Source organism: Phycodurus eques, chromosome 6 (genome assembly GCF_024500275.1).
Source record: "Phycodurus eques isolate BA_2022a chromosome 6, UOR_Pequ_1.1, whole genome shotgun sequence".
Taxonomy (NCBI): domain Eukaryota; kingdom Metazoa; phylum Chordata; class Actinopteri; order Syngnathiformes; family Syngnathidae; genus Phycodurus; species Phycodurus eques.
The window spans coordinates 2,223,128-2,237,762 of NC_084530.1; the positions used below are offsets into that span (position 1 = coordinate 2,223,128).

Below are 14,635 nucleotides of genomic sequence, written 5' to 3' on the forward strand. Positions count from 1 at the left end.
CATGGGGTAACTCAATCAATTAACCTGTATGGGATGTAATGCTTACAACAGTAGCTTGCATGTGTATGTGTGAAGATGATGATTGCTGATAGTGTACACAGTAGATTTGCAGTATAGGGGCACCTCCAAGGGTCATACAATTTGTTCCAGGATGCTGGTCTACTTTTGATTTGTTTGGATTTGGAAGCAATTTTTCCCATGGGAAATACATCTGTTATATGGTAAAATTGTTAACATCATAAAACTTGTATTAACGTTAGAACCAAATGTAAAGATTTTCATTCTTAACAGTCTTACAAGTGTAAAATTGAAGTTTACCACTGTCAATTATAAAATTTTAAAATAGTAAATACTATCCATTATCTTTAATATTCATAAACAATTTGTAGTTACGCTGAAGTCTGCTGCTTTGAATGAGGGTACCCTCCATGTAACTTCCAGTGTGTAGCTGTTACAAAAAAAAAAAAAAAAAAGCCACAAAAAGCCAAAGAAAAAGCAAAAACTCATGTTTTATGAGGGACATTGTTGTTTTTGCCAGCCATCTTCATTTTGGTCTCAGTTTCAGTCTTTTGGAAGAAAATGCTTATTAGTCATAGTCACATTTTAGTCATTTCAATATGTGATACTTTAGTCCAGTTTTGGCTGACAAAAAAGTCTATTTTTACTCACATATTTTGTGAGTCATTGGGGGTAATAAAAATAATTTATATTCTATAATAATTTATGGGCGGCACGGTGGAAGACTGGTTAGAGCGTCAGCCTCACAGGTCTGAGGACCCGGGTTCAATCCCCGGCCCCGCCTGTGTGGAGTTTGCCTGTTCTCCTTTTGCCTGCGTGGGTTTTCTTCGGGCACTCCGGTTTCCTCCCACATCCCAAAAACATGCATTAATTGGAGACTCTAAATTGCCCATTGGCATGACTGTGAGTGCAAATGGTTGTCTGTTTCAATGTGCCCTGCGATTGGCTGGCAACCAGTTCAGGGTGTACCCCGCCTTCTGCCCGATAGCTGGGATAGGCTGCAGCACGCCCGCGACCCTAGTGAGGAGAAGCGGCTCAGAAAATGGATGGATGGATGGATAATAATTAATAATTAATAAATGTCTTTCTTCCAAAGTTCTTTTTATTGATTTTGCAATTTGTACACAGAAACACGTATACAGTCATGGCTAAAAACCATGAGCCATGACTGAACATCTTCCCCCCCATTCCTCTCTCCCCATTTCACTCTAGGCCATAGTCTAATTGTGATTGTCCAGCCGGACGTCTTCTGTGACTAAAATCACTCGTTACCAGAGTTAAATCACCCCAACACATACAGTTATGGCTAAAAAGCAATGGCACCTGGGGTACCAATGCTTTTAGCCATGACTGTTTTGTCTATTATATATATATATATATATATATTTGTCTAAAAAAAATTTTTTCGTTATTTTGGCATTTAGCAAATAGAAAACAGGAAACGTTTAGTCTGCTTTTATGTCAGACAATCAAGAAAAATAAGGATTATGTTTATTTGCATACAGTCATGGCTAAAAACACTGGCACCCCAGGGGTTTCCACATATTATAAAATTATTTTCAGAACCACAGAATGTGCACATTTGGGGTTTGAACTGAGGTCTCCACAGTGGCAGGTGACGAGCTTAACCATTGCGCCACGGATGCAAGCGCATTATCTGATTTACTTCAAACTTTGCAAACATAGTTTTCTATTATCGTATGATTTTCGACACCGAAATCAAGGAACATTTTCATCTTTTTTTTTGTTCTGTTCGGCTGTCAGGTCAAGCAGAAAGGAGGATCTGTATCCCTTTTATGCTGTAACAGTTTTACTGTGTTACAGTGAAGTTTTTAAGTTTCTCCTATTATTATAATGGATATTTATTGAGAATCAGAGTCGATCAGTCGAGCAGAACAAAGTTTCTAGAGGGGAGTGAGAAAATAAGACAACAAAAGACAACGCACTAACTGTACATAAAGATGAGAAAAGTAAATCATTATATACCTAGAACAATGACACATTAGATATGAGTGTTGTATGGGGCAGTAGTGCTACACCCCGTGAGGGAAGGCCAGGACAAGGACAGTAGAAAAAGCATGCAGGACAAGGCTCGTGAACCCGGCTGTACAACGGAAGTGTAGTGGGCAGAGGTAGGTAGAGTAGCCAAATATTGCACTCAAGTAAGAGTACTGTGACTTTAGCATAATATGACTCAAGTAAAAGTAAAAACTAGTCATCCAAATATTTACTTGAGTAAGAGTAAGAAAGTACTCATTGAAAAAACTACTCAAGTAAAGAGTAATTTGTGAGTAACTTCTGATGTTATTATTATTATTTTTTTTAAATCAGAGCATGAACATAAAATAATAAACAAAATAATATATGGGAGTCGACACACACCTGCCACCATTTTAAATTTTAAGTGCCCAAAAACCAACAACACATGCATTGGGCCCTCCAGAAACATGATTTGCTTTATTCACTTAAATGATTTCATGAAGAAGCTGTTTGCTGACTAGACTTCGTGATTGTGTGTGCGTCTGCGACACCATAGGGATAGTGCCAATTTTGCCATATCCACTCCAAAACAACAACAGAAACATCTGCAACTTACTGCAAGCTGTTTTCTCAAGTTAGAAGTGGGCTGAAATGTCAAAGTTTGGGCAGACACAATTGAAGAGGAGCATGACAAAGCTGTTGTGTTTTGGTCTGTAAACACACTCGTGCGGTTGTTTCCCCCCCCCCCAAAATGAGTCATTTTGATTGGCTCGCAAAGGCTACGTGCGCGGTCATGTGACTGCCTTGTGTCATCTGATTGCTGAATTGGAGTCAAATGACACTAGTGATTCCGTTTGATTGGCGCAACGGCCGCCCTATGCGGAAGTCGAAGATGTAGTCTAAAAATAGATGCCCACACGCATGAATAAAAGTAGCGAACGGCATGTCGATCATTGTAACGGAATAAAAGTATTGATCCTTCTTCACATAAATACTCAAGTAAAAGTAAAAAGTACAGGGCATTTAAAGTACTCTGACAAGTACAGTTTATCGAAAATGTTACTTGAGTAAATGTAGCGCGTTACTACCCACCTCTGGTGGTGGGAGTGACTATGTAAATTATAAACGTCTATCGGACCGGAGTGTGAGTGAGGGGATACCCAAGCAATTTGCATTTTCATGAGTTATTTGTTGCAATAAGTGACTGGCCCCACACCCACAATGACTGACAGAAGCGTCCAGCTGCAATTGCTGTGCCTGGACCGCGGAGGCTGAGGACCCCACCCAATCAATCGAGAGGCGGGTCGGGCCCAGGATTCCACACGAGAGCAGCCCAGCGGACAGGACACATCCCACACCGAGGAACCCAGGGTTGTTGTGTCAGACCTCGCTTACACAAGGCTCCCCTGCTCCTTAGAACTAAGGGAGTCCTGACTGGCTCACCGTTTAAAGGGTTAAAGCTCCCTGTTGTTTCTCTGTATTACACAGTGAACCATAACCGGCGACGGGAGCATGCTTAAGCCGGTGTTGAGACGGACCGATACAATGTCCGCATCGCTGCACCGACCCCCCTGTCGATCTCTCGTTCCATTCTTCCCTCACTCGTGAACAAGACACCAAGATACTTGAACTCCTCCACTTGGGGTAGGATCTCATCCTCGACCTGGAGAGGGCACGCCACCCTTTTCACGCTAGAATTCTGTTCAACAAGCTGGTCAAAAACCCCACAGCCACCTCTCCTGAGGTGCTTCCATACCCCCACAGGACTCTCAACAGGACCAACTGCCTTTCTATTTTTCATCCTCTTTAATGCTTTTCTAACTTCCCCGTTACTAATCATTGCCACTTCTGTGTCCACCACACTTGCCTCTTCTACACTTTCTTCTCTCTCATTTTCCTCATTCATCAACTCCTCAAAGTATTTTTTCCATCTGCCCAGCACACTACTGGAACCAGTCAACACATTTCCATCTCTATCCTTAATCACCCTAACCTGTTGCACATCCTTCCCATCTCCATCTGTCTGTCTGGCCAACCTGTATAGATCCCTTTCTCCTTCTTCAGTGTCCAACCTGGCATACGCGTTTGGTCTTTGCTACCTTTACCTTTGCCCTACGTCGCATCTCAATGTATTCCTTTTCCTCTCCTTGGTCCTCTCAGTGTCCCACTACTTCTTAGCTAACCTCTTTCCTTGTATGATTTACTGTACTGTGAGGTTCCACCACCAAGTCTCCTTCTCTCCTTTCCTGCCAGAAGATACACCATGTACTCTCCTGCCTGTCTCTCTGATCACCTTGGCTGTAGTGGTCCAGTCTTCCGGAAGCTCCTCCTGTCCACCAAGAGCCTGTCTCACCTCTTCAACAAAGAATGCACAACACTCTTCCTTTCTCAGCTTCCACCACATGGTTCTCTGCTCTGCCTTTCTCTTCTTAATCTTCCTCCCCACCACCAGTCATCTTACACACCACCCTCCTATGCTGTCTAGCCACACTCTCCCCTACCACTACCTTACAGTCAGTAACCTCCTTCAGATTACATCGTCTGCACAAGATGTAATACACCTGCGTGCTTCTACCTCTGCTCTCGTAGGTCACCCTATGTTCCTGCTTCTTCTGGAAAAAAGTCTGCACTACAGCCATTTCCATTCTTTTTGCAAAGTCTACCACCATCTGTTCCTCCAAGTTCCTTTCCTGGATGCCGTACTTACCCATCACTTCTTCATCACCCCTGTTTCCTTCACCAACATGTCCATTACAATCTGCACCAATCATGAGTCTTTCTCTCTGTCTGGGATGCTCAGAACTACTTCCTCTAGCTCCTTCCAGAATTTCTCTTTCACCTCTAGGTCACATCTTAACTGTTGGGCATCGCCGCTAATCACATTATACATAACACCCTCAATTTCCAGTTTCAGCCTCATCACTTGATCTGATACTCTTTTCAACTCCAAGACATTCTTAGCTAACCCTTCCTTTAAAATAACCCCTACTCCATTTGTCTTCCCATCTACACCATGGTAAAATAATTTAAACCCTGCCCCTAAACTTCTAGCCTTACTGCCTTTCCACCTAGTCTCCTGGACACACAATATATCAACTTTTCTCCTAATCATCATAGTCCCAACATTCAAAATCCCCACATTCAATTCTACCCTCTGTGCTTTCTTCTTCTCTTTCTGTCTAAGAACCCGCTTTCCACCTCTCCTTTGTCTTCGACCCACAGTAGCTGAATTTCCACAGGCACCCTGCAGGTTAATGGTGCCGGGGGCGGACGTTGTTAACCCGGGCCACGACCGATACAGTATGGAATTCTTTAGATGAACGCTCAAATTTGTTTGGCAAAGTTTTAAGGCGGATGTCCTTCCTGACGCACCCCTCTGCATTTATCCGGGCTTGGGACCGGCCTAAAGTTTGCACTGGCTGGTGCCCCCATAGGGCTGCATTTGTTTTCTTCTAGAAAATAACATCCTCAATGGCAGGTACAAATAACTCTGTATAATGTTTGTGTTGTCCCTGGGCGCTTCAGCTGCCCCCTGCTCCAGTGTGTTCCACTAACATGTGTATGTGTTCACTGTGATGGGTTAAATGCAGAGAACAAATTTCGTGTATGTTCATGACAATAAAAGGGGATTCTTCTTCTTCTTCTCTTCTGATATAATGTATTCATGGATGTTTTCTGGAGTATAAGTGTGTGATTATCCATCCATCCATTTTGTTATTTGAGTCGTTGTGATTCAAACATGAAAATTCTGACTCCTGGTTCCTTTTTTTTGGCTCACTAGTGAGTTGATTCGACTGGCCACCCACTTGTTCGTAGCTCTACTGAATGTAAGATCTTCGGCAGAAACCACATACAAATCACGCACTATATTATAATATAATATTCTGTCACTTAATGGTTTTGCTGTTCAATCTCTCACTTGGTACAAATACCTAGGAATCTACCTTGAAAGTTCACTTGAAATTCACGTCAATACAGTTCTCTTGAAAGTCAAAAGCAGATTAGGCTCTCGCTACCAAAATAAATCCTCATTAATATGGTTTTCTAAAGTACGAAAGTATGAAAACGACTGTCCTCCCAATCCTAGATTACGGAGATGTTATCTTCAAAAAACTGTCCTCCACAAGCTAGAAACCTGCTTCCTTTAACACTCACCACTGTGAACTGTACTCCCTGGTTAATTGGCCCTCTCTTCACTCACGCACGCAAATTCACTAGCCCATGTTTGGGCTATATACCCAATAAATTTAGTGTAACAATTTACAGCCACTTTAATTGGGTACATTTCAACCACATATTTTCGGTGAAGAATACCTTAATTCAATAGCTATAAAAAAAAAAAAAAAAACTTTTTACCACATCTTCTGCATTATCCCTTTATATTTTAGTGATCATGGCCGAGAAATCATTGTTTTCCATACAATCCACAGACACGTTTTTTTATTAAATGAAATGCAGATACAGCTTGCTAACTTTACCCGACACACTCATAATACAAGCAAGAACAAATTAAAGTAATTATGACATGTAGGTATCTTCCAGGACTCAAATGTAATACTTACGCCTACCCTCTTTTGGTTGATGCAGCTGCTTCCAAACCTCTAACCACATACGCGTGTCCGCACGCTGACCGTGCACAACCCCCATTAGACTCACGCACACGTGCACACACACACACATACATATTTGGGGTGCATACACTCCTTGTGCAATGTAGTTGCTGAGCACGTAATGCTTGTGTGCACAGTTGTGGATAACACACCAAAAAGGATGCCAATGTAGAGAGAAACTGTGCACGAGTGACAGAGAGAGAAAGTAAAAAGGGGAGAAAAGAAATCCACCTACTTCATCCACCTCTTGCCTGTAAATGCAAAAAGCAGATTCCGACCCAGTCATCCAGCAACCAATCACTGTACTCCCTCGGCTCCCTTCTGTCCTCGTGGCTCCACCCCCTGCCTGGTTGGACGAGCAGGAGGGCTCCACAATTTACCAAGGCAACAAGGGAGCCAGCGAGGGAGCGCAGCAGGCGCGCGCGCACACACACACACACACACGCGCGCACACACACACACACACGCACGCACACACCGACATGCTCCCCACGAAAGGTTGCGACAACGCCGAGTAAAGAATAAGAGCACGCAGCTTTTTTTTTTTTTTTTTTTTTTTTTTGCAAATTTAAAAAAAAGAAAGGTCTAGAAGGGGGGGGGGGGGGGGGGTGGAACGAGTTACATTACAATATTTTCCGTTTTCTCCAGTGAATTTTCAATCACCCTCTCTGGCAAGAAGTGAGAGGAGAGACCTGGGCAGACCGAAAGACACATAAATAAGAAGAAAGGTGAACAAGAATCCACGCAGGCTTTTCGTCTGTTTCTGCCCTGGCAGAAAGAAAAACATACAAAAGGAAAAGACGGAGGTGTTTGTTCTTCGCTCTCATGGTCATGTGTTCGTGAAAGGATCCTATGTGGTTTGGGCAGCTCGAACCCTTGAAACCAGCCGAAACTGGAGTATTCACACAGAGGAGGTAAAGGCAGTTTTCTTCAATCTATGCATTGTAGCAGCGTGCGTGTGTGTGTTCCCGCGTGCCCTGGGAAGGTTTTCTCTTGTAAATTGCCTCTCATTGTGTGAATTCACTGAATTTAAACTCTAACAACGCGAAACAATGTTGTGTGTTCACGGTGTGTATGCGTGCGTGCGTGTTTTAAAACAGTAGCGGACTAGGATCTCATGTCTTGATTTGGTGTCATAAAACAGCGGCTGAGAGAAAAGCTGTTTTCATCCCAGATAAGATTTCCTGTGTTCCACCTTCTTATATATAATCTTGTTTCCCACCATGTTCTCTTTGTTATTTTGGTTTCTTTCATTCGTTCTCGACATTCTCCTTTTTGATTCAGTCTCACCAATGTCATTTTTTTTTTTTGGCCGTGATCATGGTTTTAAAAGCTGAGAGGACGCTGACTCAAGCAACAAGTTCGTGAGCTGACAAAACCAGTTCAAGGATCAGCCAGCCTGTTGTGGCCCCCATGTCAAATAGCCTCTCACTGTTTCAGCCTACATTGATCTAAATTGTTCTTTTCCAAAAGCCAAACAAGTAGTCAGCACAGTGCATCAGAGGCCAATGTATTATCTCTCAACAAAACTCTGAGGACACACTGAATCACATTTACAACATATTTGGGACACTTAAAAAAACACAAGCGTCAAGGTCTGATTTTGATTTGTGGTCATTTCATGCGAGCAACAATCAAAATGGAGATGGGCAGTATTAACCAAATTACGGTACCAATCAAGGAATGAGGACAAAATTGGGATAATTATCGACAAATTGTTTTCAGACATACTTGATGTCAAAGTGAACAAGATGCATTTCAATTTGGTTGGAGTTTATATAACCCAGGATGCATATTAGGATCTAGAGGAGCAGGACCAAAGTAAATTAATGCTCTTAGTCTTCCACCCACACCTCATGATGTGGTGCTAAATGAAGTGGAAGGTTAAGTATCACGTCAACATACACTACCTGCCAAAGATTTTAGAAAATATGAACTACATTGGTTTGGATCCCATTGTAACGCCATGCAACAACTGATGAGTCACCTATGCCAGGTGCAAACTCCGAATGCATGCTTGCGCTTCTGTTCTTCAACCTATACAAAATCATTATTACGTTGATATTAGAATCACCTTTTATTGTCATGAACATGCATGCATGCACATGAAATTTGTTCTCTGCATTTAACCCTTCACAGTGAACACATGTTAGCTGAACACACTGGAGCAGGGGGCAGCTGAAGCACCTGGGGAGCATTTTGGGGTATCAGTGTCTTGCTCAAGGACACCACAGCCATGAGTTCGGGGGATGTCGGTGGTTGGTCCAGTCGGGGTCTTGAACCTAGGTCCCCCACGGTGGCGGGCGATGATCTTAACCATTGGGCCACGGCTGGAGGATGTAACGCAGTACTAGTAATTCAGGACTATTCCCAACCCAATATTCTTAAAGCAGGGGTGTCAAATATATTTGATTTTTTTATAAAAAAATATATTTTAGTTCAGGGGCCACATTCACCCGAATTTGATGTCAAGTGGGCCAGAGAAGAATATTCATAGCCTAATAACCTATAAATAACAACAATTTCACAATTTTCCCATTTTTTGGTGCAAATAATTACAAGTGCATTTGGTAAATATTCACATTTATTGATTTTTGTCTCGTTGTAAATCTTGTTGCAAATCATATGAGCAAACTGAAAGTTCTTAACAAAAATGAGTTAGGTTTTTTTTTCATTTATTAGTTTTTTTTTTCATTTCAACAGGTGCAATTTACGGATAAAAGTAGATCTATATTCTGTATGTACTGTTTATAAAACAATTTGTTATGATCTAGAAATGATTTTAAATTCATATATATTTCCACATCACCTGACTCAGAACTGTGTTCTTCACAGTGCAAAGGTGGCACAGCATTATATACGAAGTAGGCTTACTTTGCTACTGAAACTTGGGATCTTTTAGCCTTCACAATTGCATCAATATCAGGCATCAAATCCTAAGTAACCGTCAATTTCAGAATGTCATTTAAGTCGTAAGTGCTCATTTAATTGTGACCTCCACTGGACCAAATTAGCAACAACAGTTACTTTTATAGAAACATTGCAGTTAATGTGTTCTTCTCTACCTCCTTGGGCCAGATTGGACCTCCTGATGGTCCGGTTCAGGCCCACGGGCTGAATGTTTGGCACCATGCTCTAAAGGATAGAAAGCCTTACATTAATTTATGTAGTTTTCAAAGCTGGAATGTTTGTATTCCCTTCAATCTAACTTAACTAGTGACATTAAATGCACACTAAGCTCGGCATTATGCAGGGCTCTATGTTTTTCCAGTCTGTATTTGTGAAAAACAGATCCTAGCTGATAAACTGATAACACTTTACAAAGACTAAATACATGCATGAACTAAAAATGGAAATCCGTCCACTTGGTATATGCATGCTTTGTTGTCTATCACCATGGTAGCTGTGTGGAAACTGTATTTAACGGAGTAAAGGTTTGGGGAAAACCTACAACAGATCTGCCTTCAGTGCTTCTTTTAGCGCATTCTGTTTTGAAAGGCGCACTGATGTATGTGGTGAGGTGAGGGTAAGGGTGGACTGTGCACTGCTGATCAGACGGAGGGAGAAGACGGCCTTTTCTGTTTGCCTAATGACTTCCAGACACAGATTTGCATTCCATTGCCGTGTGTGGGTGTATGTGAGGCTCTCCCTCTCCAACCCCCAACACTTACCTTTTCAATTAGAAACATACATTTTGAGACGCTCCCAAAAAATGTGTACATGAATAACAAAGTCAAGGGAGGAAGTACGTGATGGATTAAAGGAATTAAACTGTCACCGTGAGAGGAAACATGCTTTGCAGAGAAGACACATAGACAGATTGTAAAGAGAGGAAGGCAGAGATAGCGCTTGGAACATGAACATGTGCAACTGATTAAGATTTCAAGAGGCCTATTAAGAATGATAAGATGTCATGAGGAAAAATACATTTGTATTCAAATTTCTATCAAATTTTGGACCAGAAGTTGATATATTAATTGTTTTTCACAGCTCTAATACTACAGCTAAAGTAGTTGATAGATGCTGTGTGCAATTTTAGAAGGAAATTCAAAACAACACCTCTAATTCGTCAGTATGTCAACAGAGAAAATCTCGTTCATGTGACTAATTGTGTTTTACAAGATAAATGTCTATCAAGGCGATTTATATTTATCTTTTTTTTGTCATGTCTGGAATGTTTTAGTGGATTAAGATAGTCAGACCAACCACTGGGAGAGACAATAGAACCAGTCAGGCACAGAAAACGGCCGCATTCCACTGCCAGATACAATTATAAATAAGAAAAGAAAGTAACAAGAAAAAAAGTAGTCATTTGCTACATTTTGAATACAACAACACATTAATGTCATTGAAACCAGATGATGACACGCAGTCATTTAAAAAAAATGTTTTTACTGTAATTAAGATATCGTAGTCATTGTGTGATAGAAGAAGCAACATAAAAGAGCAGGAATTATGTCTACAGTATTTAATAATGAGCTGCTTGAAAATGACATAATTTTTAGTAGCCTTTCTTGAAATAAAAGAGCAACAGTGGAAATTAACCATGAACAGAAATATTTATATAATTGCTGCGATGAATTGAGTGGTTTTCTTTGGGTTGATTATGCACAATCAATAATACACCATTTAATTTAACATACTTCCTGTAAAATTACTGCTTAGTTCAAGTGATCAGTCTTACTGTCTACGCATGAGTACATTTTTATAATTATTATTATGGAAAAAAAGAGCAGGTTTATTGCATTCACAATGTTCTGTGCTCTGTTTAAGTTAAAGTTCAATGATCCACTGTCTACAAATTAAAACAAACATTTTACAATTGCCATTAAACTTTGAGTTGGTAGCAACTGCTATTTCATCTACTGTAATTATAAGATATTTGCATTGTCTCCAACATAAAACTTGTTATGAGCAGGAAATGTGGATTTTCATATTTTTAAGTTAGACAACAATGTCGAGGGAAGGCGAATCCATCCATCCATCCACTGTTTTAGTCACTGTGTTTCAAATGAGGATCCCCCTCACCCCCTCCATCTGCAGGAATTTGCAGATTATACCTGATGTATTTGCAGATTAAACGCTTCTTTATGCTCGCACGGGCGATGACCGCGCTGACGTCACTGCGGCTACCCCGCGCGTAGTTTGCCTTTATACTCGAGCGCAACCCACGTGCGCAGTTTTGAAATGTACTGCAGTTCTCCTCCAAGTCGGGGGTGTCGCTACGGCTGGTATTGCCTCGGACGCCACAGGGTGGAGTTTCCTCTGTATTTTATTTTTGGCGTTTTTACTTTCCTTCCCGTAACAAGGAACAAAGCAACAACAATAACGACCATGGAACAGTGTCTGCTAGAACAAATGGCCCTAGATGACCAGATGATATGTTAAATTATGCTGCAAAATCGATCAAGAGGCGGCGGCGTAGTTCTATGTAGAACCAAGGGGCACGCTGAGTAAGTCATCACAGCATGTGACTAAAACGGACCAATCACGAGAGATGATCTCCGCGGCATTCTACGTGCAGCAGCAATTTTTGTCGTGTATGCATCAAGTGACGCAAGAGGGGCCGCGCGGGCCAATCCGTCGGTCACGTGATGCAATGCGGGTGTTGTCGGCCGCGCGAGTATAAAGGGGCCTTAAGGGGACAGGTTGTGTGAAAGACTGACTGCCGGGGCAGACAATGTGATCAGCCAACCATTATATGACCTGCTGGATCCCACCACCGCTGCTTGCACACTCACATGCATGTACGCTGTTGCACGGGTGTGTACACGTTCCCAAGCGATCATACCTTAGCTGGAGGAACACACTGATTCATCAACACATGAAACCCCACACCATTGTACATGCACTTTGGTTACCAGTGTTACATTTCTCACCCATCCTGGTTTGCAGCCTGTAATTGTTACACATTGAAAAAAAATCACCAAGCTTTACAGAAACTTGACTACCCTGTTGTATCAATTTATCAATCCTGCATTTTTTCTTATCTCTTACTCTTCAGGCTTTGTCTTGACCCATCCCCCAATACGCAAGGACGCACGCACGCACGCACGCACACACACAAATACACTCATATCCTTACACGTTATACGAACACCTAATCTCATACTTTCGCAGGCCTTGTTGCTAGGAGATAAGTGTGTTTGTGTGGAGACACTAACAGAGAAATGTACAGTAATAGTGTATATCTATTTGTGTTTTAAACCTTGAAAAATATAAAAGGTAGAAAGGCAAAGGTTGATGAAATAAGGCGACTTAGAGGCTTGCACCTTAATAAAAAACGTGGGTGTTTCGCTTATTTTTTTAATGCAATAATTCGGGGCCGATCGATATATACAGTATATACTTTTTTGAAGCCAATGCCAATTCTAATATTTGGCAGAAAAAAATTCCAAAAGCCGATTATTTGACCGATTAATTTAAAAAATATATAATTGGAGACTCTAAATTGCCCGTAGGCATGACTGTGAGTGCGAATGGTTGTTTGTTTCTATGTGCCCTGTGATTGGCTGGCAACCAGTTCAGGGTGTACCCTGCCTCCTGCCCAATGACAGCTGGGATAGGCTCCAGCACGCCCGCGACCCTAGTGAGGAAAAGCGGCTCAGAAAATGGATGGATGGATGGATAATCAGTAAAATAACTTATTTTTCCCTTAACGCTCACAACAACAAAGATATGAATTACAGGCAGAATATTTTAACTACTTTGTCCTTTAGTATTTGTTTAATTTTACAAGAGAACAAGTACAAAAACATGCAAAAAATAATTAACTGATGAATTTATCTTTTGATTTAGGCCATAGATGTATGTGGCATACAAGCAACATAATGACTGAAGTTACTGGCAAAATATTATACATGATGCCCTTTAACATTAAATCACATTTCTTCGACTCCATTATTTTCTTTGCCGTGAAATGCTGACTTCAAAATAAAAAACAGAGACGCCTTTCTCAGATGTGTGCATTAGTTATGGTGACCGTTTATCATTTTGTCCATTGTGGATGTTTTTTGTTTGTTTGCTTGAATGCCATTATCTTTGTGTTATGTTGTAATGTGTTAAAAAAAAACATCGGCCAATTTTTTTTCAATTTTGAATAAAAAGGGCTATTATCAATTGATTAACTTTGCTGGCCAATTAATCGGTCGGGCCGTAGCAACAAGTAAAAATTATTCTCAGCGATACTTGCATGAAGAACACATACGGATTTAGACAAGTTCACAAGCACACATGGCACAGCATAGACATTGTTTCTGTCCATGACAGTTAAATATTATTTCCATGTTTCATTATTTTTCATCGCATACAAGATATATTGTTCATTCTTTTATTGCTGCAATGTGAATGCATTGTGGAGTGTGCATGGAATTTTGCTTTTGTATTTGCATAAGTGCACAGTATATCGCAACGCTCTTCTCTAAAGTACTATGGGATATGTGGATCTGAGCAGTGTGTTCACAGGAAAGCTCTTCAGGTGAAAGTGCAGCGCTATCCTTTCTCATCACTAATTCAAAAGGAAGACAGACTTGTTAATGACTAATCAAAATGTGGTCAAAACATTGCTGTGACTCATATTTTGCAAAGTGGACGATGTTAGCGTCATCATCCATTCATATTGTATGGACTGAAGATCAGCTTGTCAGTAAGTAGGTTTACAGGCTTTTCAGTCCTTGAGTATTTTGGCACTGTTAGTGCCTGACTGTTGAATATAAACTCTACACAGAAGGAATGGTGTAACAGAATGTGAACAGGTCCCAGTGAATATCTGTTTAAATTAGACAGGCCCAACAGCAGGCCAGCTTATTCGAAATACTAATGGTGTTGTCATACTTCTATTATGGAAAGCTGGAACACATTTTTAAATGATACACTGGGGCAGTATCACCCATACTCTGCTACGTCCTGTGTAAATAAGCAAAGCAGTATGATGGTGAAGTCACTGACTTGACAGAAGCATTGTGCTGTCTCAAAGAAGAATCTCGAGATCTACTATAGATTATGTTTGACTTGAAAATTAAGTTGTA

General features: G+C 41.0%; 1 protein-coding gene across 5 annotated transcripts in view; it reads left to right on the forward strand.

The window, feature by feature from the left end:
- LOC133404486 (teneurin-3-like) overlaps positions 1 to 14,635 on the forward strand; it is a 281,787-nt gene that overhangs the window by 29,123 nt on the left and 238,029 nt on the right. The window contains exon 1 of one of the 5 annotated variants that reach the window (XM_061680421.1): positions 7,226 to 7,522. The exons of the other annotated variants lie outside the window; for them this stretch is intronic. The gene's annotated coding sequence lies outside the window, so the exon portion shown is untranslated. Of the gene's footprint in view, positions 1 to 7,225; positions 7,523 to 14,635 lie in introns of those variants that run through there. 5 annotated transcript variants of the gene reach the window in all.